At 39.7% G+C, this 24,448-nt stretch overlaps 1 long non-coding RNA gene across 2 annotated transcripts in view; it reads right to left on the minus strand.

The window, feature by feature from the left end:
• Positions 1-2,529: 2,529 nt before the first annotated feature.
• LOC131411971 (uncharacterized) overlaps positions 2,530-24,448 on the minus strand; it is a 65,264-nt gene continuing 43,345 nt past the window's right edge. For both annotated transcript variants that reach the window (XR_009221680.1, XR_009221679.1), the window contains one exon: positions 2,530-2,964. This is a non-coding gene — a long non-coding RNA (uncharacterized LOC131411971). The remainder of the gene's footprint in view (positions 2,965-24,448) is intronic.

Genomic DNA, 24,448 nt, shown 5'->3' on the forward strand with positions numbered 1-24,448 from the left:
TCATACCCATGAGCCAGATTGCCAAAATCAAAAACCAATAAGGGACTTTCAGTTAAATATGGCAGATAAACTAGATGTCTTTGTCTCCTCTTTTTTTCTGAAATTCCACCAAAAAATAGTATAAACCTTAAGGGCAGATAGGAAATGAACATCATCAGACAAAAAACAACACATTTTTGAAAGCTAGGAAACAGATGGAAGAATGGTAACAGATATTGCTGAGCAAAAGAAGCTAAAACCTAAGTATCCTAAACCTAAGGTGGATACCAAGAAGCAGGCAGCCAACTTACCCCGCAGACATTCAGAAAGGTTAAGGACTTAGAAGCATGAGTACTTCCCATGTATAAAAAGCAGCATTTCATGCCTCATTATTAAATGTGAGTGGATAAAGAATTTGATAAAATTCTGTCTTGTAAACATTTAAAATATATTTAAACTAATAAATTAATATACCCTACCTACCTTTGGAGAAAATTATTAGATTATTAAAAATATAAGTAGATAACCAATGACTACAAGATATTTGAGGAAAACCTCCAACATCAACAACAAATCCCAGAGAAAACAAAGATAATGCAAGAAATAGAACAAAACTTTATTTAAAACTGTAATTGATATCACCACAGAGATAAAAGAAGGTATTACATGAAACAAGAGGAGGATGGTTGTTTTAAAACAGGAATAATCAGAATAAGAAAAAGGTTATGGAAATTAAAAATATGGTCTTAAGACAAACAAAAACATTCAATAAAAGTGTTAGAAGATGAAAGCAAGGAAATCTTCCAGAAAGTAAAATCAAAAGATAAAAAAGAGGGACAACACGAGGAGAAAAATAAGACGCTTAAAGGATCATTCCAGTATGTCCTACTTCTGATTGATAGGATTTCCAGAAAGAGAAAACAAAACAAAACAAAAAAAAACCTGATAGGAAGAAATCATCAAATAAATCAAACAAGAAAATATCCCAGAGCTGAAAAACAACATGACATTTCAGATCAAAAGGGCCCACTAAATGCTCAGCCCAATGAATAAAACAAGACTTACACCAAGTCACAGAATGAAATTTCAGGATACTAAGAATAGACTTAAAATGTCTAGGGGAAGAGGGGAGGAGGTGATCACAAAAAAATGACCAGGAATCAGAATAGGCATCAAACTTCTCGTCAGCTATGGAGTTCAGAAGACAATGAAGCAAGGCCTTTCCAGTTCCGAGGGGAAGCTATTTTCATCTTAGAATTCTATTCCTCTCTTTAAGTGACAATCAACAATGAGGGTAAATATGCAAAGATGTGCAGGCGCTCTTCCTCAGGAAACTACTGAAGGATGGATCCCACCAAAATGAAGGACCTAACCAAAAAGAAGAAAACCTGGGAGCTGGAAAACAGGGACTGTCACACATAGAACTAGTAAATGGACGACAGTCCCGGGATGACAATCTAGGCAGCAACCAGTCCAGACAGGAGCAGGAAGACAGAGGTAATCAATAGATGAGCTGAAATGTTAAAGGTAGTATTGATAAGCATCTGAAAATCTAATGAAACATTTGATTAGATTGACAGAAAACTGATAAGATGAAAAACTAAGCAATTCTTTACTCCAAAGAAAACAAAAAGTTGTATGACAACGGAAAAGTGGTCAAAGGATACTTACTTGGCTTACCAATGACCAACACTAGCATAATAATGTAAACAGTAAATACTGAATTAACTAGAAATTAGGTTAGAATTATATTAAAAGGATAGAGGAAGGGAAGTATATGTGTGTGGAGTTAATAGATAAAGTCTAAAATTTATAAATCAAGAAACAGCAGTATAGCTACAGGCATAATATATCAGGAAAAACTGCCAAAGATTTAAAGGCCTCAGCTGGGAGACGGGAGGAAGCATTGGTTTTTTTTTTTTAATAAGCTTTGGAGTAGTATTTAATATTTTGTATAACTTTGACTTAAAAATTTTATACCACTCCCTCCAAGAAAAAAACCAATAAGAATAAATCAGAGATTATTCACGTCTATGCTTGTATTATGCATTAACGCCAACACTCTCTTTAGTTCAAATTCTCTTCAGAGATCCAACATTTGCTGAATTTAGGAAAAGCTCATTGCTCCATATGCCCTCAGCGACCAATATTTGAATTTTCAAAGAATTACTCGCAACGGGAAAAACATTCTCTCCTATTTCCTGTATGATTAGTAAATATCCCAAAGCATGAAATATGATTTTAAAATATTTGTTTTCTGAATGTTCATTTATACTCCATATTTACTAAACTACCTCTTGTTTGGCATTTGATAAGCAATGAAAAGCCTCCCTTGCTCTGCTCTGCCTTGGCTTGGTTCTCCCTCAATCCATCTAAGATCACAACTCCATTACATTAGTCAGAGCCTTCTCTGCTCTAACTCCTATTTATGTGAGTAATTACAATGTTTTACCTTATAAATTGCCAAATATTCAGTATTCTATAAACAACAGTATTATACATATTTTTGCTAACAACAAATATATATATTACAGTAAAGAAGTTTATAAATTCAGAATTTATTAATAATTTAGAGTAAATACACTTTTAGCATAATAAAATGTACTTTTCTGATAGACGGAACAAAGTCTGTCAGTGACTATGCGACAGTAAACAACTATCTTAGAACTGAATTAATCAAACAGCCTCAATATTCATTTCTTTTTCTTAATATTCATTTCTTTACACAGGCATTTTCTCCTCAAAATGTTTCTAACTGATAAATTCTACCATATTGAGTATAATTTTATATACCAAAGGCTTCTGAGGAACTATAAAGGGGAGATAGTCATTAAAATTCAGTACTTATGTTGAAGACTCACTTTAGCAAATTGCTGATTTTAAGAAAGCAGTTGAAGACCAAATAAAATGTTCTCCATCCATGGTTCTTCACTCACGATTATGACTTGGCCAAAAACAAACTCTGGTACTTGTATGGGTTTATAGCTGGAAAACAAAATGTGAGAACAGTAAGAAAAATTTCATCACTGAGAAACCGCAAGAGGCAGGTTGCATAGTTATCTCATGAAATCAATTAATCTAGACAGTGTAGTTTATGGTTCAAGTCAAAATTCATATGCCTTCCCTACCAAGCCATATACTTGGGGGAGGGGAACACACTAGAAAGCTATTTTACATGCATTATTTGGATAATAGCTATAATTTCCATTTAATTTTGCAGATGGGATTAATTTTTCAGTGTAAGGAAGGTTTTGGTAAATTATTCATCATATACTGCTCCGTTATATTCTTAAAGTAGGAATCAACAGGTAATATAGTAGAAAACTGTTAAAGTATAGGTAACAGATGGCAACTAACATGACTTCAGGCACAACATAAAATATACTTACTATTTTCTGAATAAAAAATCTAGACCCAGATAAGCAGAAATGCTTTTTAGGGAAAATAATAAATAACTTGAAATCAGAACTGTCCTAGAAAATTCAGAATGTGTCATTGAAAATATACACCATTATAGACACGGGGAGAAACACCATTCAGTCAAAGAATACAATGAGGTTCCATTTTATGCTCATTTAACCATCTAGAATTCATTAATTTCTCAGCAAAAAAAATTTTTTTTTTTTTTTTTGCTGAGGAAGTTTAGCACTGAGCTAACATTTGCTGCCAATCTTCCGCTTTTTGTTTGTGAGCTGCCACCACCGCATGGCCAGTGACAGACAAGTGGTGTAGGTCTGTGCCCAGGAACTAAACCCAGGCCACCAAAGTGGAGCACACTGAACTTAACCACTAGGCTACCAGGGATGGCACAAAAGATTTTTTTAAAGAGAGCAATAGAAATGGAAATAGTGCAGGCAATTATGCTTCTGTTAAACTCAATGAACAAGTGCCCTTGCTAATGGACATGATCAAACTTAAATTGGTCTACTGAGGTTGACAAATCTGTGGAAAGAATACATGATTCTATTTGATTGGTATCCTTGACCATGGGCAAAGAAGTCAGAAGCATTGCCTACATCACCAGGCATGAGTGGTGATGTCTTCTTCGCTGCCTATCAGATCAACAGATGACTAGTTCCACCAGGGGCTTGCCTGGTTCCCCTCTCTAACAACACACTAATCCTTTTCAAAGCAGGGCCTCATTCTGTGGTCAAGCTGGTGGAAGAGGGCCAGCTCTTTCTCCATATTCCCTGAAGAACCTTCCCAAATGGGATCTCTCTTGAAGTCAATTATATTAATCCAGAAAGAGCACATATTTTGGAACCAGAGGGATCTGGGTTTAGATAATTACTTTACTTCTCTGAACTTCAGTTTCTACATCTATAAAATGAGGAAAGTAATAATATCTACATTATATATATGGGGGTACTATATCTGAGGGTACTATATCTACATTATAAGCCTGTGTGTTTATCACAATACACATTATAGAACACATATTTAATTTTAGTTTGGGTCCACTCTTTCTCTACTTGACTTCAGAATTAGATTCATGCCTGGAACACTTGGAAACTTTGTTCTCTCTGCCATATTAGATCTCTGGATGCATATAATTTGTTGAACAACAGATGTGCTTAATATGTCTTTGGCTATTATGTTATATGCAGAAGAGAATGGTTAGGAGAACAGGTTGTGGCGTCAGATAGATCTGAGTTCAAATTCAACCACATACTAACCACATACACATACTGTATGTCCTTGGGCAAGTCAATTAACCTCTCTGAGCCTTTATTTTTCATTTGTAAAATAGAATAGTACTTTTCCCACCTACCAAGCAAGGATTTTTTTTTTTTTTTTTTTGGTGAGGGAGATCAGCCCTGAGCTAACATCCGTGCTAATCCTCTTCTTTTTGCTCAGGAAGACCGGCTCCGAGCTAACATCTATTGCCAATCCTCCTCCTTTTTTTCCCCAAAGCCCCAGTAGATAGTTGTATGTCATAGTTGCACATCCTTCTAGTTGCTGTATGTGGGACACGGCCTCAGCATGGCCAGAGAAGCGGTGCCTCCGTGCGTGCCCGGGATCCGAACCTGGGCCGCCAGTAGTGGAGCGCACGCACTTAACCGCTAAGCCACTGGGTGGGCCCCAAGCAAAGATTTTTGAGGGGTTGAAATTGGATAACATATATGTCAAAGTGCTTTATAAACAATAGAATGCTATGCAAATATAAGTTATTGCTTTATTGTCATTATGATTATTACAATGGAATTATTATAAAAAATACTTTTTATTTTTCCTGACAGATGACTTAGGGGAAAAAAAAGAAATTATCTCATTCAAGAAAAACTAGTAACTGGTGGTTACCAGGGGCTAGGGAGGTGGGGGGTGGGCACAAGGGGTGGAGGGATGCACTTATATGGTCACTGATAAACAATAATGTACAACAAAAATTTCACAATAAAAAAATAATAATAAAAAATAAAATAAAGTAAAAAGCGAATCCCTCCAGGGGGAAAAAAAAAAGAAAAACTAGTTATGGTGCCGGCCCTGTGGCATAGTGGTTAAGTTCGGTGCGCTCCGCTTCAGCAGCCTGGGTTCATGGATTCGGATCCCCGGCACGAATCTACACCACTCATCAGCCATGCTGTGGCGGCAACCCACATACAAAGCAGAGGAAGACTGGCACAGATGTTAGCTCAGGGCTAATCTTCCTCAAGCAAAAAGAGAGGAAGATTGGCAATGGATGTTAGCTCAGGGCGACTCTTCCTCAGCAAAAAAAAAAGAAAAACTAGTTTTTGCATAGCCAGCTCTTTCTTATACTAAAGAAAAGATAAAGTTAATAAATATTTAAATAAAGATTACTAGCCAGAGAATTAAAATACAACTTCTAGTCTGAGGGCTCACACTAACAATTTCTTGGACAAATCTCCCTAATATATTTAGTTTGGTTTTCTTGTCTCTAAAGTAATTCCTACCTCACTTGATTACTATGAGGATAGATACAGCAAAACAATGGGAGAGATGTCAAATCCTTTAAACAAAAGTCTTCTGTATTGAGATGAGTTATTTGTTCCTTCCTTCTGTAGGAGTGCGGTTGTGAGCAAGCATCTCACCTTGTTTATACACCTTGTGTTCTGAGCAAGATTGCTACAGATATAATCATCAGAGATTTGCAGATGTGGTAGAGTTAACCAAGGAAATCTTTACAGAACATCGGAGGACCTCAGCTTCACCCGTTAATTAGAGCATGGTTAACAAACAGTACTGTTATCTTAAGAAGACTGTTCAAACCACAACCAAGTAAAACCCACAAACTAAAATGACCCTTATCTGCAGAATAAGAGAAACAGAACACTCAAGAAATTTAAAGTAAAACCAGTCTGTCAGCAGAATCTCATAAGAACTTCAAAGTTCCTTTTCACACCCAGGAAATTTTCTTTAAAAGAGAAACTTTGAAATGCAGTGTTGGCAGGCATCAGAAAGAAGCAAAGAAAGAACTTTTTTTAAATTAAAATGTGCCTGATCTGGAAACTATCTGGCTATTATGCCATTTTTAAGTGTCAAGTTCAATGAAAAGAAGCTGAATTTTACATCTCAGTTATCAGTAATACTGTTCACAGAACAATTCATCTTATTCCACTGCAGGCAGAAGCCTAACAAACGTTTTGCACCCTTACCAGCTCCAGGTTATGACATGTACTCAGCAGCTGCCTCTTCATCACACGGGAGACTCCCTTTCTCAGAATGCTACCTTGAGCTACAAGCCGGGATCTGGGGCCTGGAGCTTGAGTTACTGGTTAAGGTTTCTATGTGGACTTGACCCTCTACCCAGGGAGCCTAGGCCGGTATCATCATCAAGTTTCCTGACAGGAAATTGCTCTCTTCTCTTTTTTGAAATGAGATTTAACAAAAGACCAAGAACACCTGTGCCCTCTCCCCGTGAGAGTAGATGTTAATTAGTCACAGGTGAATCAAGAGCAGAACCCACAGAGTAATTTAAACAGGGGAAGCTTAATATAACGAATTATCAAGCAATGAAAGGAGAGTGACAATAAAGAAGGAATGAGAGCTCTAAAGGGTGCTGAAGTTCAGAACTGAGGCAAAGAACCAAAAAAAGACAAACTTGGAGGAAGTCAAACTTTAAAGCTCCTTGAAGGTATAGTCACAGCCTACTTGACGGCAGAGAAGTTGCCTAGGCCAGAGATGGCCCAGAGTTGCCAGGAAAGCAGAAACAACCCTCTGGGCACAGGCTAGCCAGAGCTGGAGGGCAGGCTGGGCATGCAGAGGGAAACAGGTGCAGAGAGTCAGGGGGGCAGATCGAGTTAGAGAGCCTCTGCAGGTGCGAGGCCTGGAATGCACGGTGCCCATGTCAGGACAGCCATGGGAAACAATTCTTTGGGACACAGGTGAGATGAAGCTAATGGGTGGGTGCACAGAAGGCTGCTGCTGTGGACACTGCTCGGATCGGGACCTGGAGATGCCTCCCTCTGCAGGAACCTAGTGCACCTCTGCATATGGCCTTGGCCAGAGCAGCTCTGAGCCACTGAACAGGACAAAGCTTGAGCATCCAGCTCACTAGACAGTCAGCCCAATGGGAGCCCTTGCATGCCCATGCAGAGCAACAACCTGAGCTGGGGTGAAGGCTGTGCTGTCTGGGGCTCCGAACAACACAGCTGCTGTTTAAGACAAGAGCTGAAGAAAGCACACAGCAAAAGCGACACCCTATAGGCACTTAACTCTGGGCTGCACAGTGGAAAAGAAAGCATGCTCTCCAGGAGTCTGGCTAATAAGCCATCACAACCAAGAAGGAAAACCCCTTTCTCCTTCAATGTCTCTCTCCAGTGCCTTCTACAGACAAAACATTGTGCCAGTTGCCCAAGGAAAAATATTTAAAGGGCCCAGACCCATTTTAACGGATTAGTCAATGAAGGGAGCTGCAAAGCAATAAATCAACAACCAGCACAGTCTCCCTTCTGGCTGAAGTCATCCATACAATCAGACCTCCCCAGTTAATCACTGTCTCTACTGTCCCCTAGAATTTATCTTGTCCCCATGTACCACCAGCTTCCATCAACTCCCCAATAACTGTGATCTAACTGGTGCCCCTAGCCATTTACAGTTGGCTATCTCAGAAATCTCTCTACTGCCTCTGTTGAGGGTGGCTCATAATTGTGAGCCAGTGGAGCCCTCTGGTGGAAGATACAGTATTGCACAGCTCTTTAAGGGAATTTAATAAAAGCAATCAAAGTTGAATTAGAGATTAGGCAATTTTTAGAGTGATGGGATTGTTCTGTATGACACTGGGGTGGTATACACACGACTTCATGCATTTTTCAAAGCCCACAGAACTGTACATTATAAAGAGTGAACTTTAATGTATGCATATTTTTAAAAAATCAACTAGAATGATAGAGGATCCCAGAATGGAATGCAAACTGAGAAATGAATCTAACTGTATTACAAATGCATGACATAATCCTTTTTTTTTTTTTGTGAGGAAGATCAGCCCTTAGCTAACATCCATGCTAATCCTCCTCTTTTTGCTGAGGAAGACCGGCTCTGAGCTAACATCTATTGCCAATCCTCCTCCTTTTTTCCCCCAAAGCCCCAGTAGATAGTTGTATGTCATAGTTGCACATCCTTCTAGTTGCTGTATGTGGCACGTGGCCTCAGCATGGCCAGACAAGTGGTGCGTCGGTGCGCACCCGGGATGCGAACCCGGGCCACCAGTAGCGGAGCGCGTGCACTTAACCGCTTAGCCACGGGACCGGCCTGACATAACCTTTTTGAAAGGGGTGGGGAAAGAGCTGATCTAAAGTAGCTTTGGCAAATGATATCTTGACTGGAAACTATAAAGTGAAAAATAAAGAGAATTGTACGTAAACACTGTACTCTAGTCTGTAAATTAGTTTCTTACAGGGATACAGGTTAGGAATTTTGAAAGTACTTTCCATCTATACTAGGGTTGAACAAGTGATAAATAACAGATAATAGGAGCCAGTTTCCTCACAGTCAGGGAAGAAAGTAACAAATAAACAAGGGGATAAGCAGAATAAACTCTGTGATATTAAGTTAGAGCTAGGGGCATCAGCATGAACTCACATTTAATTTAATATACATTGGGTAGATAGATAAATATAGATATGTGCATATACACAGGAATACGTGCATATATTTCCCAGCACTGTCCACCAAGAAAGTCTAGAAGCAGTGCCCTCCCCCGCTCCCAATAGCAATGAGCACACCTGTGCTCGGATCTTGGTTTCTAAAAACCATTCTCCAATAGAAGGAACCAGAGCTCCTTGGAGAAATGGCTGATTGTAGGGCTCAGGAAGGGCAAATGCAAGATGAGCTTGGAGAAAAGTGAGTATAGTGCCAGAAAGTAAGGAAGTGAGTGCTTAGACAACAAAAGGGACACGAGCCAATCTGAAAGAGCTCCCAATGGCCAAAGCGGGAAAAATTTGAACAAGAATGTTATTCTGAGATGTGGAGATGAATTTTTGAAAAAAATATATCATTTAAAGAGTAGAAAGTGGCTGTTTCTGGGGAATAAGAAGCCACAGAGGGGCAGGGGCTGCTGTTTGTTGTCAAAGGCCTTGGAAAATAATTTGACACTTTAAAACATGTCCATGTTGGCTTACGTAGTTTTGAGGGAAAAAAAACAAAAACATTGAGAAGAACAATCAGGGGCCATCCCTGTGGCTTAGCGGTTAAGTGCACGCGCTCCGCTACTGGCAGCCTGGGTTCGGATCCTGGGCGCGCACCGACACACCGCTTCTCCGGCCATGCTGAGGCCGCGTCCCACATACAGCAACTAGAAGGCTGTGCAACTATGACATACAACTATCTACTGGGGCTTTGGGGGGGAAAAAAAAAGGAGGAGGATTGGCAATAGATGTTAGCTCAGAGCCGGTCTTCCTCAGCAAAAAGAGGAGGAATAGCATGGATGTTAGCTCAGGGCTGATATTCCTCACAAAAAATAAATAAATATAAAGAAGAACAATCAAATAGAAAAAGAAGAATGTGGGGGTAACAAGGGAGGACTTTGACAAGAGAGGATCTTGTTTGGTTGGTTGGTTTCTTTGTTTTATTAAAATGGGAGACACTTAGGGGATTTACATGTGGACAGGAAGTCAATAGAGGGAAAGGATAAACCTATAGGGAAGAAAAAGAAACAAATAATAAAGGCAAGTGTCTGAGAAGGTTAGGCAATCTTATAGTTTGTTGGGAGAATGTACAAAGGACCAGGGACGGTACTAGTCAGCTCATTACTTCTCACCTATCCCAGGACAGGCACTGACACATGCATGATCTCAGAAAACCTCTGGTCCCCTCTTGCTTCCTGCTAAGCCCTGAAGGGCACCCACCCTTGCCTGGCACGTGGTGCTCGCTCATAAACCTTAAAGCTGCACTCCCTGGGAGTTGTAGAGGCAAGTCTGTCACTTCCTTTTGTCAGTATCTAAACTAATTATCTATAAAGATTTGGCAATAACTGCAGATTTAGGCACTGAAGCCCTCTTTAAAAAGGCAAGATATGTGAATGTACTTAATTCCACTGAACTGTACACTTAAAAATGGTTGTATTGGGGAGTGACGTCAGCATCATGGCGGAGTGAGCTTTCCTGTGAATTCTTCCCCCACAAGATACAACAAAAGCAACAGCCACAGACCAACAACGGAATCCCAGACAGTGAAAACCTAGAGCGGAGGGATTCACACTGCCGCACATCTGAGAGCTGACCGTGCTGGGCCCCCGGAGGAAGTGGGGAGAGGTAAGGAGAACTCCGCTCCCTCCCCATCAGAGCAGCGATCCTGGTCCGCACGGCTCCCAGAGATGGGGGAGGGGCGGCCCTCGGCGGGAAACTGTAGCTCTTCGGGCTCTCTCAGCCAGTGGGAAACTCCCGCACAGAGGGCTCAGAGGAGCCACAGGGCTACCATCAACATCTGAGCACCCCAGAGAGCGGATAAAGAGGGGCAAACGAGAAGCCTCCCACGTCAGGGACCCAGAGGGCAAAAGAGAGAGCTCCCCCCTCCCCGCAACCCGGAGTCTGCAGCTCGACCAGACCTAGCGATCCGAGGCAGACCTGAACAAACTGGACTGGACCCGTGGATCGCAGTGGGGAAAAAACAAAACAAAACAAAACAAAACTGCGGATCGCAGCAGAAAAACTGGGGCAGAGCGCAGGGGGCTTAGACTACACAGCCCTTTACCACCAGACAGTGGCGGCAGGTGGAAATTGCAACCAGAGACTTCCAGGATGAGGAAAATCAAAACCAACACACGAACCACAATGCAAAAATATATGAAATCACCAGACCAGAAACAAAATGACAAGCACCCAGAAATTAACCCCGAAGACACAGAAATCCATAAACTAAATGACAGAGATTTCAAAATAGCTATCATAAAAACACTCAACGAAATACGAGACAACACAGACAAACAATTAAATGAGATTAGGAGTTTCTTCACAAAAGAGATTGAAATCATAAAGAAAAACCAATCAGTGCTGATGGAGATGAAGAACACAATGGAGGAGATAAAGGAGAATCTGGAATCTTTAAAGAACAGAGCTGACAATATGGAGGAAAGAATTAGTACTTTAGAGGATAGGAATACAGATATACTCCAGATGGAAGAAGAGAGAGAACTAAGACTAAAAAGAAATGAAGAAAGACTCCGAGAAATATCGGACTCTATTAGAAAATGTAACATAAGAATTATAGGTATTCCTGAGGGAGAGGAGAGGGAAAGAGGAACAGAGAGCCTATTCAAGGAAATAATAGCTGAAAATTTCCCAAATCTGGGGAAGGAGCAGGAAATACCAGTAAGCGAAGCCAACAGGACGCCTATATATATTAACAGACAAAGGCCTTCACCACGACACCTAGTGGTAAGGCTAGCCAGGGTCAACGACAAAGAAACAATATTAAGGGCAGCTAGACAAAAACAAAAAATAATGTACAAAGGAACTCCCATCAGGCTCTCAGCGGATTTCTCAACAGAAACTTTTCAGGCTAGAAGAGACTGGAATGATATATTCAAAATACTAAAAGACAAAAACTTTCAGCCAAGAATACTCTATCCAGCAAAAATATCCTTCAAATATGATGGAGAAATAGTAACTCTTCCAGATAAACAAAAACTAAGGGAGTTCATGGCCACGAGACCCCCACTACAAGAAATACTCAAGAAGGCCCTCAGGCCTGAAAAAAAGAAGAGAAAGGGAACACAAAGCTTGGAGTAAGGAGAAAAGTAGGTAGACAAAATCAGAGAAATAGTAGATCTTTACTGGAATAGGTTAGCAACCACTAAAATACTAAACTCAAAGATCAAAGGAAGAAATTCACCAAAAATAAATTTAACCTCATCATTGTAAACACACAGCCACAACACAAGATAGAATAAGGTATAACAAGAGCAACTTAGAAGGGGAAGAGGAAAGTGACTGAATTGACTTAGTATAAGGAAATAGGAGGCTATCAGATAATGGACTATCTCATACACAAGATTTTTTGCCCAAACCTCAAGGTAACCACTAAACAAATAATCAAATTAAAACCACATATGATAAACAAAGAGAAAACTAGAAGAATCATAAGACGGAACAACCAAACTGAATTGGCAGTCCAAAACAAATGGGACAAGAAACAAAGGAAATGCAAAAGAACCAGAAAATAAGTGACAAGACAGCAACATTCAGCCCTCATATTTCAATAATTACCCTAAATGTAAATGGATTGAACTCTCCAATCAAAAGATACAGAGTGGCAGGATGGATTAAAAAGCAAGACCCAACAATATGCTGCCTTCAGGAAACACATCTTAGCACTAAAGACAAGCACAGGCTCAGAGTGAAAGGATGGAAGACAATACTCCAAGCTAATGGCAAACAAAAGAAAGCAGGTGTTGCCATACTCATATCAGACAAAGTAGACTTCAAGATAAAACAGGTTAAGAAAGACAAAGAAGGGAAATATATAATGATAAAAGGGACACTCCATCAAGAAGACATATCACTTATAAATATATATGCACCCAACATAGGAGCACCAATGTACATAAAACAACTATTAACAAACCTAAAAGGAGAAATCAACAACAACACAATAATAGTAGGGGATCTTAACACCCCACTTACAGCAATGGATAGATCATCCAGACAAAAAGTTAATAAAGAAATATTAGACTTAAATGAAAAACTGGACGAGATGGACCTAGTAGACATATACAGAGCACTCCACCCAAAAACAGCTGACTACACATTCTTCTCAAGTGCGCATGGAACATTCTCTAGGATAGACCATATGTTGGGAAACAAAGCAAGCCTCAATAAATTTAAGAAGATTGAAATCATAACAAGCATCTTTTCAGACCATAAGGCTATGAAACTGGAAATGAACCAGAAAAAAAAAACTGGGAAAGTGACAAAAATGTGGAGATTAAACAACATGCTACTGAACAACCAATGGATCATTGATGAAATTAAAGGAGAAATCAAAAACTATCTGGAAACAAACGAAAATGATAACATGCCATATCAAACCATACGGGATGCAGCAAAAGCGGTCCTGAGAGGGAAACTCATAGCGATACAAGCCCACCTTAACAAACAAGAAAAAGCCCTAATAGGCAACCTTAAATTACACCTAACAGAACTAGAAAAAGAAGAACAAACAAAGCCCAAAGCCAGCAGGAGAGAAATAATAAAAATCAGAGCAGCAATAAATGATATTGAGACCAAAAAAACAGTAGAAAGGATTAATGAAACAAAGAGTTGGTTCTTCGAGAAGATAAACAAAATAGACAAACCCTTAGCCAGGCTTACTAAGAAAAAAAGAGAAAAGGCTCAAGTAAATAAAATTAGAAATGAAAGAGGAGAAATTACAACGGATACCATGGAAAAACAGAGGATTATAAGAGAATACTATGAGAAATTATATGCCAACAAATTGGACAATCTAGAAGAAATGGATAAATTCTTAGACTTATACAACCTCCCAAAATTGAACCAAGAAGAAATGGAGAATCTGAATAGACCAATAACAAGTAAAGAGATTGAAATAGTAATCAAAAACCTCCCAAAAAATAAAAGTCCAGGACCAGATGGCTTCTCCAGTGAATTTTACCAAACATTCAAAGAAGATTTAATACCCATCCTCCTCAAACTATTCCAAAAAATAGAGGAAGATGGAACACTTCCTGAATCATTCTATGAGGCCAACATCACCCTGATACCAAAACCAGACAAAGACAATACAAAGAAAGAAAATTACAGGCCAATATCGCTGATGAACATTGATGCAAAAATCCTCAACAAAATATTGGCAAACTGAATACAACAATATATCAAAAAGATCATACACCATGATCAAGTGGGATTTATACCAGAGACACAGGGATGGTTCAACATCCGCAAATCAATCAACGTGATACATCACATCAACAAAACAAAGAATAAAAACCACATGATCGTCTCAATAGACGCAGAGAAGGCATTTGACAAGATACAACATCCATTTATGATAAAAACTCTCAATAAAATGGGAATAGAAGGAAAGTACCTCAACATAATAAAGGCCATATATGACAAACCCACAGCTAACATCATACTCAACGGGGAAAGACTGAAAGCCATTCCTTTGAGAACAGGAACGAGGCAGGGCTGCCCACTCTCACCACTCCTGTTCAACATAGTACTGGAGGTTTTGGCCAGAGCAATTAGGCAAGAAAAAGGAATAAAAGGAATCCAAATAGGTAACGAAGAAGTGAAACTCTCACTATTTGCAGATGACATGATTGTATATATAGAAAACCCTAAAGAATCTGTTGGAAAACTGTTAGAAACAATCAACAACTACAGCAAAGTTGCAGGGTACAAAATCAATCTACAAAAATCAGTTGCATTTCTATATGCTAATAATGAACTAACAGAAAGAGAGCTCAAAAAGATAATACCATTTACAATTGCATCAAAAAGAATAAAATACCTAGGAATAAATCTTACCAAGGAGGTGAAGGACCTATACAATGAGAACTACAAGACATTATTGAGGGAAATCCACGATGACACAAAGAAATGGAAAGATATCCCATGCACGTGGATTGGAAGAATAAACATAGTTAAAATGTCTATATTACCTAAAGCAATCTACAGATTCAATGCAATCCCAATCAGAATCCCAATGACATTCTTCACAGAAACAGAAAAAAGAATACTAAAATTTATATGGGGCAACAAAAGACCCCGAATAGCTAAAGAAATCCTAAAGAAAAAGAACAAAGCAGGAGGCATCACAATTCCTGACTTCAAAACATACTACAAAGCAATAGTAATCAAAACAGCATGGTACTGGTACAAAAACAGACACACAGATCAATGGAACAGAATTGAAAGCCCAGAAATAAAACCACACATATACGGACAGCTAATTTTCGACAAAGGTGCTAAGAACATGCAATGGAGAAAGGAAAGTCTCTTCAATAAATGGTGTTGGGAAAACTGGACAGCCACATGCAAAAGAATGAAAGTGGACCATGTGCTATCGCCATTCACAAAAATTAACTCAAAATGGATCAAAGACCTGAAAGTGAGACCTGAAACTATAAAACTCATAGAAGAAAATATAGGCAACACACTATTTGACATTGGGTTTAAAGGAATCTTTTCGGATGACATGCCTACCCAGACTAGGGAAACTAAAGAAAAAATAAACAAGTGGGACTTTATCAGATTAAAGAGCTTTTATAAGACAAATGAAACCAGAATCAAGATGAACAAACAACCAACCAGCTGGGAGAGAATATTTGCAAAACATACATCTGACAAGGGGTTGATCTCCATAACATATAAAGAACTCACACAATTGAACAACAAAAAAACAAACAACCCGATCAAAAAATGGGCAGAGGAAATGAACAGACACTTCTCCAAGGAAGATATACAGATGGCCAATAGGCACATGAAAAGATGCTCAACATCACTAATCATCAGGGAAATGCAAATCAAAACAACACTAAGATACCACCTCACGCCCGTTAGAATGGCTATAATCACCAAGACAAAAAACAACAAATGTTGGAGAGGATGTGGAGAAACAGGAACCCTCATACACAGCTGGTGGGAATGCAAATTGGTGCAGCCTCTATGGAAAACGGTATGGAGATTCCTCAAAGAATTAAAAATAGAGATGCCCTATGATCCAGCCATCCCACTACTGGGAATCTATCCAACGTACCTGAAATCAACAATCCAAAGAGGCGTATGCACCCCTATGTTCATTGCAGCATTATTCACCATAGCCAAGAAGTGGAAGCAACCTAAGCGTCCCTCGACTGACGATTGGATTAAGAAAATGTGGTATATATATACAATGGAATACTACTCAGCCATAAAAAAGACAAAATCGTCCCATTTGCAACAACATGGATGGGCCTGGAGCGTATTATGTTAAGTGAAATAAGCCAGAAAGAGAAAGACAAACACTGTATGATCTCACTCATATGTGGAATATAAACCAACACATGGACAGAGAAAACTGGACTGTGGTTACCCGGGCAGTGGGGGTGGGGGGTGGGCACAAGGGGTGAAGGGAGTCATATATGGGGTGATGGACAAACAAAAATGTACAACCCAAAATTTCACAATGTTAGAAACCATTAAAACATCAATAAAAAAAAATGGTTGTATTGGTAAATTTTATGTTATGTAGATTTTACCACAATAAGTTTTTTTTAAAACCAGATATAAAATTAGAGAGAGTCTTCCCTAAATCCATAATGCTGCATTTATCAGATTATCTTTAATGACCTAAGTGATGGAGTGAAGCCCAAGGCTAAAATGTTTGGAAAGAGGGGGAAGATCAACTTTCCCTTCACACGCAATCCTGGCACTAGCCTTGGTTGCGAGAAAGAACTCACTTTCCACATCTCAAGGGCAATTTTGTCTTCCTAGTAATTGAAGAGTTTTTCTTCCAGAACTGTGACTCAACTTTTTGGGAGCAGTTCCTTATCACAGTATGGTAGCTGAGGTATTTCCACTGAGCAGAATAGTCATAACATATTTAATATATTAGAACCTTTTAAAAAAAAATCCATTTCACATTTTAAAAATTTGTTCTCAACTTCAAAAATAATTTTCAAAGGACAAGTTCTTCCAAAGACTATTTTTAATTATAGTACAAGCAAGGAATAATAGGGGGTACTCAGTCAAAATGGAAGAAAACGCTTCCACTTGGCCTTACATCCACATTTCATTCCCCACTTCGCCCAAACCATATTCTAATACAATACAATCAATTTATTCATGACAAGGTGATAATTAGTATGTAGTCCTGGTAAAATGGATCTGGTGATTTTTTTGATTTGCACCTACTTTGGTTGGGAATATTTCATTAAAGAACTGTATGGCAAATAAAATGACTCAGCAGGCCCACGCAGCGAAGGAAGTATTTTCAATAGCAAGTTGCCTTTATATGGGCATATTTCTACATTCTAAAATAATGTCTCCATTATCTTGGTTGGAGTTCAACCCTTTGAAATCTATAAGAAATATGCGATGCATGAGTGTGTGTGATGATTCACAGATCTGAAATAACACCTACTCTCCTTCGGTTCTGGCACAAAATGTGTCAGTGAAGCCTGCAATTAAGAAAATTATCTTGGCCTGTCTTGCCACAAGGATGGTGACGTCAATATACACATCCAAAGCAGAAATGTGTTAGCAAAAATGAGTTTAGAAAACAGTTCTACTCCAGCACTGGTTGGTGCCTTGGTGCCTTTGCCACATCATCTAGATCTTTGTCATTGATGATGACACTAATAATATCTACTGACTACTGCTATGTTGTTTCTTTTAGTCTTCACAGTAGTCCCATGAGATCAGTACTATTATGGTTCCTATTTTACAGATGAAGAGAGGTAAATACATTGCCTAAGATCATACAGCTAGCCAGTGGTAGAGCTTGGATTTGAACCCAGGTCTCTCGGACTCAGATGTTCACTCTTTTGACCAGGACTGGCTACAAAATTTGAAGATCCCAGTGCAAAATGAAAATGTGGGGGCCCTTGTTCAAAAATGATTAATAATTTCAACACAGTGACAATAGGGCATTAAACGCAGGCAGGGCTCTTACAAGCACAGGGCCCTGTGTGATTGCATAGGTTGTACACCCATGAAGCTGGCTCTGCTCTTAACCATATCACTTCCCTCCATCGTGTCCTTCATCCCCATGCCTTCACCTAATTCAAATATTTTGTCCAAGCCACAACTCCACTGTACAAGGTACTGCATGGATTCATGAGAGACATATGTTCAGTTTGGAGACAAACAACATTTATTTCTCAGTCAATCGTTTTACTTGCTGAGATTTCACATTATGGTCAACAGCAGAAAGTATCCCATAATTTTATGAGTTTTGAATATCAAGCTTTCTCTTTGGTTGGTCCCTAAGACCTCCCTTTTAATTAGTCTGTTTCTCTCTTAAAAAAATAATAACTGGAGCCATTTTCACTGCAATTTTAAGCATATAACATCACGGTGTCATACACTGCTCCTTCCCGCTGTGATTATTAGCAGCTGCTTCACTCTAATGATGGGAAAAGGCCTCAGATCCTTGTAATCGTAGGGTCCTGATTAATGAACCCTTTGCCTCTCTGGATCTTCTTTTGAAGATCTTTCCAAATCTTTCACTTGGCACCTTCATTCAGCTGGAATGTCTGGAGCTTGGTGGACGGCATGTTTTAGTGTAAACCTTTTACCGTCCAACACATATCCTGAGAACAAAGGAAGCCTGTTTGCAGTGTGTATAGAGTAATTGGGACATGCAGTTTACATTTCTAGGGACAGGAATGGGTTGTGTGTGTATATCTGTGGTGGGGGAGAGTTTGGAGGTGGAGGACAAAAGACAGACAAGGCATGAACTCTGCCTCTGGTGGGGATTTTCGCCTACTTTGGTGCCTAGCCCCAGACTTTCCCATCCTCACATAACTTTTCACTGTGATTTCCTTTTCCATGAGAAATTTTGGCTATTCCTATCTTTAATTTCTTCCTAATATGAAGTAAGGAGGGAGGAATCACAGGCAGCCCCCAGCTGAGACTCTTCATACTGTAGGACTTAAGTGTGGACTCCTGGGACTGACGCCTCCCTACCTCTTATGGATAAGGTTGGATGAGATTATAGATAATTTATAAACTTACCATGAAAAGGATAAGGCACAAGCAAGTTTCTAGAACAGCAGTTCTCAATCATATCAGACCCACTATCCCCTTTTTATAATGAAACATTCCCTTCACCGCCCTGAAATAAAATTCATATGTGATATAACCTACCCAGATACACACAAAAATTTTTTAATTAACATAATCCTCTAAGTGCAATATGAAGGAGAAATAAAATTAGAGTTAGGGTTTATTTTCAAATAATTATAAATTGGCTTTTCACCCACATTAGTGCCCTGAAGGACATTTGAAAGTTGGGCAGGACAATGTCTTTGTTCTATGGAACTATTCCACACATCTGTCAATCCTGGCCCCCAGCCACCACATACCAGTTAGCATGCCTTCAATCATTGTGATAACCAAAAATGCACCCACAATTTCCAGAACACACCCTAACAGGTGGTACAGACCTTGTTGAGAACCACTGGTCCGAGGAAGAGTGCCTATTGGATTCCTTTTGATTTTCCTTGGTTAGGATGGCCAGGTAACAGGACAAGAACACTTATCCCAGGCTAAGAGTTCCAGGGCCTGGCAAGCCTACACTCACCAAGCATGCATTTTCTATTTGTACACAACTATTTTTAGGCCACGAGTTTTAAAATAGTACACACACACCCACACACACCCTATATTCACCAAGGTCCCTGACTACGTGGAATGAAGGGCTTTGGCCAAGGAGTGGCCATGCTATGCATGGACTGATGGTTATGTAGAGTGAAGTAGAAAGAGCATTTATTTTGTGCCATATTTAAAATTTAGGGAGGTGGAAATGACGGGTGTGTCAGTGTGGTAGGTTGCTAAGAAAGGCTGATTGGCTTTACACTTTGTTTTGGGGTTCTCTCTGACCCTCACCTTGAACTAAAGGAGACTCTGCTTTGTAAACATTTCTCTCCTGGCCAAGGGCAGGTACTAATAGTTGCCTCTCTATCTGCTGAATACAAAATTGAAGCCAAATAGGCACCCAAAGGGAATAAGAGTCCCCTCACTACCATGCCCCTTAACACACACCCCTAATTAGGATCAATCCAAATATTTACCAGACGCTTATAAACATACTGAGTTCTGGCCAAATAGAAAAAGGAAAAAAAAAAGTCGTATGTTTGTGGAAACTTCTGTGAGTCATCCTCCAGCACTTACCAGAGGTCAGTGTTTTGCTGCCAGAATAAGCTTATATTTGAATGGAAGATGAGTTCTAAACAATCTAAGGGAAAACTTAAACAGCAAAAGCCCTCTATACCATGACCTATGATATAACATTTGCCTCTCTTAAATTATTCTCATCCAAGAGCACATTTACCAGCTTAACCTCATGGTCAGTTCCTGGGTGGTACAATTCTTATGAGGACCACTATGAATAAAGTGGGTTTGAATCAATGGATGAGAAAGAAAAAATGTATTCCAAATGGGGAAATCATTCATTCATGTATGCATTCACTTGATTCCTTACTCAGCTTAAATTCACTTATATTACATTGCCTATGCCCTCAGCTCCCTTGACTTCTCTGACACTTGGAGATACTCACTTGATTAAAAATGATCCTTGTTAAAGGCAACGTTCCCCATGGTCTATGCCTACATCTGTGTAGCTAAATGTGGCTGGCGAAGAACCAAATCATGTTGAGAGAGCCCATTTTAATATGATCATAAACCTCAAGTGGGCCCTTATTGCTGCTGGCAATCCCACTATACTTCCTTGGCTCTTTTATTCTCCCACTCTCCCAGGTGATATTTCATACCTTCTCTGTCCACAAACCTCAAATACCTACTCAACACTCATTTTCATTCTCTGTTGACAGCCTTGCTTTCTATTTCACTGATGAAATAGAATGAATCAGAAGAGAGCTCATGTAAACACCCACCACCTGCATCAGTGCCATGTCCTGGGCTTCTTTCCCACAGCTGTAAATGAACACTGTGCCCCTAGAAAAGGTCGCTTGCTCTACTTGTAGACCAGACGCCACTGACTATCACCTACTCAGGGACATCACTCCAGTAATTTTCCTCTCAATTCTTCCATTACTGGATCTTTTCCAACAATCTACAGACATTATTTCTCCTGCCTTTGAAAAACCCTCTGTTGACCCCACTTCCTCCCCAATTTCTTTCTGTTCTACAGGTTGTCTATATTCACCATCTCCCATATCTCCCTTCCCATTCTGTCTTAAACCTAAAACAGTCAGATATTTATCCAATCCACTCCAATTAAATTGCCCTTATCAAAGTCACCTTGACCTCCCTTTTGCTATACCCAATGACCCAATGGCCAAGTCTCAATCTTCATCTTACTTGATCAATTAGTAGAATAAGATCACTCTCTCCTCCTTGAATCACTTTTCCACTTGGCTTTTAGAAGCAGACTTACCTAGTCTTCTTCCTACCTCTCTGGCTGCTCCTTCTCAGTCTTCTTTGTTGGATTCTCTTCATCTCTCTGACTTCCAAAAGTTGGAGTATTCCAAGATTCAGTCCTTGGACCAATTGTCTTTTTTATTTCACTCATTTATTTGGTGATCTCATCTAGTCTCATGGCTTTAAATACCATCTAGTATATGCTGTGTCTAGCCTGCATTTCTCCCCTGAACTCTAGACTCATATATCCAGCTGCCTTCTTAATATCTCCACTTGGACTACTAAAACACATCTCAAATTTAACAAGTCTAAAACTGAATTCCTGATCTTCTCTTCCTGCTGCTCTACCATCAAACCCTGTTTCTCGTCTACTCTTCCCCAGTTGCTCAGGCCAAAACCATGAAATCCTCCCTCACGCCTCTCTTTCTTTCACACTCCCGATCTGATCTGTCAACTTAACCTTCAACATATGTCAGGAATGTGACCACTTCTCACTACTTCCACTACTACTACTGTTCTCTCTCACCTAAATTAGTGCAGGAGCCTCTTAACTAGTCTCCCAGCTTCTGTCTTTGACACCATTCAGACTCTTCTCAACACAGAAGCCAGAGTGATACTGATAAAGCACAAATCAGAGAGGGTCACTCCTCTGCTCAAGGATATTTTTAGTAAAAGTTCTACTCCTAGAATTCCTTTAAAGCCCTACATGCTCTGCTCCCTGCCCATTCCCTCTCCAACTTCATCCCTTGCTTCTTTCCCCCTTGCCTTTGCCATTCAAGCAACACTCTCCCCACCCTTTGCTGTTCCTTGAACCTTCCAGGCACCTCCAGGCCTTCGTACTCACTGCTCCTGAGATGTTCTTCCCCCAGACACGACTCACTCACCTCCTTCCCTCAGATGTCACCTTCTCAGTGAGCCCTTCCCTGTTTACCCATCTGCAATTGTTCATTTTATGTATCAACTTGACTGGGCCACAGGGTGCCCAGACATTTGGTCAAACATTATTCTGGGTGTGTCTGTGAGGATGTTTCTGGATGAGATGAACATCTGAATCAGTGGACTGAGTAAGGCAGATTGCCCTCCTGAATGTAGGTGGGCCTCATCCTTTCCATTGAAGACTTGAATAGAACGAAAAGGCTGGAGTAAGAGGGAACCTCAACTGCCTGCCTTGGATCTGGGGCATCCATTTTCTTCTGTGCCCAGACTGGAACTTAACATCATCAGCTCTCTTGGTTCTTAGGCCTTCAGACTCACACTGGAACTACACTACTGGCTCTGCTGGGTCTCCAGCTTGCCAACTACAGATCTTGGGACTTCTCAGCCTCTACAATCACATGATCCAATTCTTTATAAGAAATTTTACATATATATTATATGTAAAATTATATGTAAAATATATGTAAAATTATACATAAAATAATTTATATTTACATTATATGTAAAATATTTTATATATATATATATAAAATATATATGTGGTCTGTTGGTTCTATTTCTCTGGAAAACCCTGACTAATACACCAAAATTGCAACTCCCACATATTCTCACTTTCCCTTCCCTGCTTTATTTTTTCTACAGAATTTATTGCTATCAGAACAGAGATTTATTTTACTTATGTTTTTTTTTCTTTTTGGCCTATATCTGCCAACCAGAATGCAAGCTCCACAAGGTAAGGCTTCTTGTCAGCTTTCTTCATTGCTATATCCTAGCACCTAGAAGAGTACCTGACATATGAAGCATTAGATAAATATTTATTAAATGAATAAATGCCTACTGTATGCAAATCATCAGCTTTAGGTGCTAGCAAAACAGAGATGAATAAAACTAAGTTACTTAATACTCTGTACTTTGGGTTCCTCATCTATAAAATGGGGGTAATATATACCTCATGGGACCTTGTGGGGATTAAATGACTGAACATTTATGTAGTGCTTGGAATAGTGCCTGGTATAGTACTATAGCAGGTGCTATCATAAGTAAACTAAATATATATTCCTGCCCTCAAGAAGCTCCCATATGGTGGAGAGGAAAACATATTTGCAAAAAGTACAGAGTTTGCAGTGGTAGCACAGAAGATGGGAAGGGTCAATTTCCCCTTAGGGTCAAGGAAGCCTTCACAGAGAAGGCAATATTTAACGTGAATCTTGGAGAATGAAGAAGTGTTTACTAGGCCAAAAAAGAAGGGCATTCCAGGTTGAGGACAAAGAACAAATGTGTGAATCAGGAGGCTCAGAGGTAAGAATAAATCTGTCCTCCTACCTTCCAGGAAGTGATGATCCAGAGTTGTCCCAATAAACCTAGCTTGTTTTTCCCACTTTGTGCTTTAATTTCTTTATTATGTAAGGGAAGGCGTTGGTAACAATGAATATTAAATTATAGTCATTTCACTGTGTAGGAGAGAAAGTTTTGGAGATTGTTACACCCTAGGGAAATGTTTATCCCAATCTGTTTGATGCACTTGGTAAAAAGAATCTGCTAGCTCTAAGTCACCTTAATATTCTTGAAAGAATCTGCAAATTTCCTATAGTTAATTGATATTTCCAATATCTTATCTGCTGATATGATCATTGATAACCATTTTGCTTAAAAGTGTTACATTAGAATTCATTTGTTAAAAAGCACTCTGGGGGGCCGGCCCGGTGGCGCAAGCGATTAAGTGCGTGAGCTCTGCTGCGGCAGCCCGGGGTTCGCCAGTTCAGATCCCGGGCAGGCACCGACACACCACTTGTCAAGCCATGCTGTGGCGGCATCCCGTATAAAGTGGAGGAGGATAGGCATGGATGTTAGCCCAGGGCCAGTCTTCCTCAGCAGAAAGAGGAGAATTGGCAGATGTTAGCTCAGGGCTGATCTTCCTCACAAAAAAAAAAAAAAAAAGCACTCTGGGCACAGACTTTAGCTCAGGACCAATCTTCCTCAGCAAAAAGAGGAGGACTGGCAACATGTTAGCTCAGGGCTAATCTTCCTCA

Source organism: Diceros bicornis, chromosome 12 (assembly GCF_020826845.1).
Source record: "Diceros bicornis minor isolate mBicDic1 chromosome 12, mDicBic1.mat.cur, whole genome shotgun sequence".
Classification (NCBI taxonomy): domain Eukaryota; kingdom Metazoa; phylum Chordata; class Mammalia; order Perissodactyla; family Rhinocerotidae; genus Diceros; species Diceros bicornis.